Here is a 4,879-nt window from a genome sequence, read left to right on the forward strand (position 1 = left end):
AATAGTATGTAGTAATACTAGCTGTTACTGTGACCAGGAGAGGCCCTGTAGTAATAGTATGTAGTAATACTAGCTGTTACTGTGACCAGGAGAGGCCCTGTAGTAATAGTATGTAGTAATACTAGCTGTTACTGTGACCAGGAGAGGCCCTGTAGTAATAGTATGTAGTAATACTAGCTGTTACTGTGACCAGGAGAGGCCCTGTAGTAATAGTATGTAGTAATACTAGCTGTTACTGTGACCAGGAGAGGCCCTGTAGTAATAGTATGTAGTAATACTAGCTGTTACTGTGACCAGGAGAGGCCCTGGTGGCAGACCGAGCCATCCATGACCGAGACGTGGCCTGGCTCCAGCAAGCTGACGGTCAGTATATATATATGTTATTATATATTAGTATATATGTGTTATTATATATTAGTATATATATGTTATTATATATTAGTATATATGTGTTATTATGTATTAGTATATATGTGTTATTATGTATTAGTATATATGTGTTATTATGTATTAGTATATATTTGTTATTATATATTAGTATATATGTGTTATTATATATTAGTATATATATGTTATTATATATTAGTATATATGTGTTATTATATATTAGTATATATGTGTTATTATGTATTAGTATATATGTGTTATTATGTATTAGTATATATGTGTTCTTATGTATTAGTATATATGTGTTATTATATATTAGTATATATGTGTTATTATGTATTAGTATATATGTGTTCTTATGTATTAGTATATATGTGTTATTATGTATTAGTATATATGTTATTATATATTAGTATATATGTGTTATTATATATTAGTATATATGTGTTATTATGTATTAGTATATATGTGTTATTATATATTAGTATATATATTGTTATTATGTTATTATTAGTATATATGTATTTATTATGTTATTATATATTAGTATATATATGTTCTTATATATTAGTATATATGTGTTATTATGTATTAGTTATATATATATTCTATATGTTATTATTATTAGTATATATGTGTTATTATGTATTAGTATATATGTTATTATATATTAGTATATATGTGTTATTATATATTAGTATATATGTATTAGTATATTATGTATTAGTATATATATGTGTTATTATATATTAGTATATATGTGTTATTATGTATTAGTGTTATTATGTATTAGTATATATGTGTTATTATGTATTAGTATATATGCGTTCTTATGTATTAGTATATATGTGTTATTATGTATTAGTATATATGCGTTCTTATGTATTAGTATATATGTGTTATTATATATTAGTATATATGTTATTATGTATTAGTATATATGCGTTATTATATATTAGTATATATGTGTTATTATGTATTAGTATATATGTGTTATTATATATTAGTATATATGTGTTATTATGTATTAGTATATATGTGTTATTATGTATTAGTATATATGTGTTCTTATATATTAGTATATATGTGTTATTATGTATTAGTATATATGTTCTTATATATTAGTATATATGTGTTATTATGTATTAGTATATATGCGTTCTTATATATTAGTATATATGTGTTATTATGTATTAGTATATATGTGTTATTATATTATACTTATTATTATATATATGTGTTCTTATATATTAGTATATATGTGTATATATTATTAGTATATATATGTGTTATTATGTATTAGTATATATGCGTTCTTATGTATTAGTAAATATGTGTTATTATATATTAGTATATATGTTATTATATATTAGTATATATGTGTTATTATGTATTAGTATATGTGTTATTATTAGTATATAGTGTTTATATTAGTATATTATTATATATTAGTATATATGTGTTATTATATATTAGTATATATGTTATTATGTATTAGTATATATGTGTTCTTATATATTAGTATATATGTGTTATTATGTATTAGTATATGTGTTATTATATATTAGTATATATGTGTTCTTATATATTATATATATATATTGTTATTATGTATTATTATATATGTGTTCTTATATATTAGTATATATGTGTTATTATGTATTAGTATATGTGTTATTATATATTAGTATATATGTGTTCTTATATATTAATATATATGTGTTATTATGTATTAGTATATATGTGTTCTTATATATTAGTATATATGTTATTATATATTAGTATATATGTTATTATATATTAGTATATATGTTACGATAAATTAGTATATGTGTTATTATATATTAGTATATATGTGTTATTATATATTAGTATATATGTTATTATATATTAGTATATATGTTATGATATATTAGTATATATGTGTTATTATATATTAGTATATATGTTATTATTATTATTGTTGATTATCAGAGGATTCGTGACACACCTGGACTCACCTGTCAGGTCTCCACCAGACTCCATGTAAATAATCAGGACTTTTAGCGTGTATAGAGCCAGCATATCTCCACCAGACTCCATGTAAATAATCAGGACTTTTAGTGTGTATAGAGCCAGCATATCTCCACCAGACTCCATGTATATAATCAGGATTTTCTCCACCAGACTCCACCAGACTCCATGTAAATAATCAGGACTTTTAGCGTGTATAGAGCCAGCATATCTCCACCAGACTCCATGTAAATAATCAGGACTTTTAGCGTTTATAGAGCCAGCATATCTCCACCAGACTCCATGTAAATAATCAGGACTTTTAGCGTGTATAGAGCCAGCATATCTCCACCAGACTCCATGTAAATAATCAGGACTTTTAGCGTGTATAGAGCCAGCATATCTCCACCAGACATGTAAATAATCAGGACTTTTAAGGGTTTATAGAGCCAACCAAACCAGACTCCAGTAAATAATCAGGATTTTTGGTGTATAGAGTGCATAAAGATCCATGTAAATAATCAGCTTTTGATAGTTTTATTTAGTTTATAGTCCACTTTGACTCCATGAAATAATCAGGACTTTTTGATGAGAAAGTCATATCTCCACCAGACTCCATTAAAATAATGGAGTTTTAGCGTGTATAGAGATGGTGATTCCACCAGACTCCATGTAAATAATCAGGACTTTAAACTGTAAAGGATCTCCACCAGACTCTTAAATAATCAAGATCTATCTCTGTAGGGATCCATCCCATAATGTTGTCAGACACTCCAGTAAATAATGTGTGTAACCGCATATTCCACCAGACTGTGTGTGTCTGTATGTGTGTGTGTCTGTCCATGTGTAATGTTTAGTGTGTATGTGTGCATATGTGTGTAAATAATGTTTGTGTGTGTGTGTCCATTAAATAATGTGTGTGTATGAGCCTGCATATGTCCACCAGACTCCATGTAAATAATGTGTTTGTGTGTATAGAGTGTGTGTTACCAGACTGCATGTAAATAATCAGGACTTTTAGCGAGTATAGAGCCACATATTTCCACCAGATTCCATGTAAATAATCAGGACTTTTAGCGTGTATAGAGCCAGCATATCTCCACCAGACTCCATGTAAATAATCAGGACTTTTAGCGTGTATAGAGCCAGCATATCTCCACATAAATAAAACTTTTGGGTGAATTACCAGGACTTTTATTTCAACCATGTAAAAACCAGAGTGGTGATTGTTAGAACAGTGGAAAGATGAACCAAGACAGCAAGCATTTTGGTAGTTTTATTTAGTTTCTGTCCACTTTGAATGAAGTGTGTTTTATGATCCTCTCCTGATTATTTACATAGGAGTCTCCTGAAGGGTTTAGTTTGATATTGATTTGTTTCATGTTAAACTGAAAGGATCTTTTCCTTTAACTAAAAGATCTATTTCTGTAGGGATCCATCCCATAATGTTGTCAGACACTTAGAATAATGTGTGTAACCCTGTGTGTGTCTTTGTGTGTGTGTCTGTATGTATGTGTTTGTGTGTGTGTGTGTGTGTGTGTTACCTCTGCAGTGATTGTTGCCGAGGTAACACAGCCGTGTTATGTAAATGCCAGCCATATTTCAATCTAGGTGTGGGTTCGAGATGTTCACCGTGAAAGATTAGAAGAGAAGAAGAAGTGGAGAAGGTTCTGGAAGAGTTCTTCGTTTCTCAACCTGAAGAGAACCTGAAGAAGAAGAACTTCAGCAAATAAAGAACCAAATGTTTCAGAAAACAACAGTTTCTGAGAAATTTCCTCCTTATTTTAACATGAATTTGTCCTTGTTTCATATTTCCACTTTGTTTCCATCTCTTAAATAATCAGGACTTTAAGTTGTGTATAGAGCCAGCATATTTCCACCAGACTCCATGTAAATAATCAGGACAAATGTTTTTTCCCGTATAGAGCCAGCATATCTCCACCAGACTCCATGTAAATAATCAGGACTTTTTTGCGTGTATAGAGCCAGCATATCTCCACCAGACTACCATGAAAATAAGGTTCAGGAGTTCTTCAACAACCTTTTGAAGAAGAAGAACTTCAGCAAATAAAGAACCATTTCCACCAGAAAACAACAGATCTGAAATAATGTAGGATTTTAACATGTATAGAACCAGCATATCTCCACCAGACTCCATGTAAATAATCAGGACTTTTAGCGTGTATAGAGCCAGCATATCTCCACCAGACTCCATGTAAATAATCAGGACTTTTAGCGTGTATAGAGCCAGCATATCTCCACATGTAAATGGGGAATTAAGGGTTTATTTCAACCAAACCAGAGTGGTGATTGTTGGAACAGTGGAAAGATGAACCAAGACGGCTTTTGGTAGTTTTATTTAGTTTCTGTCCACTTTGAATGAAGTGTGTTTTACGGTGAAAAAAGTCCTGATTATTTACATGGAGTCTGGCGGAGTTTGGTGAAACTAACAGAAGATTTTACCTGTTCATACCTTTTTATTGACCCATATACACATTGG

The 4,879-nt window shown here is 29.1% G+C and overlaps 1 long non-coding RNA gene across 1 annotated transcript in view; it reads left to right on the forward strand.

The window, feature by feature from the left end:
- The window catches only part of LOC114572116 (uncharacterized), a 6,053-nt gene extending 2,095 nt beyond the window's left edge, over positions 1-3,958 (forward strand). Inside the window, exons 2-3 of the long non-coding RNA XR_003694731.1 lie at positions 298-363; positions 3,932-3,958. This is a non-coding gene — a long non-coding RNA (uncharacterized LOC114572116). The remainder of the gene's footprint in view (positions 1-297; positions 364-3,931) is intronic.
- Positions 3,959-4,879: the final 921 nt, after the last annotated feature.

The sequence above is a fragment of the Perca flavescens genome, chromosome 17 (assembly GCF_004354835.1).
Source record: "Perca flavescens isolate YP-PL-M2 chromosome 17, PFLA_1.0, whole genome shotgun sequence".
NCBI lineage: Eukaryota > Metazoa > Chordata > Actinopteri > Perciformes > Percidae > Perca > Perca flavescens.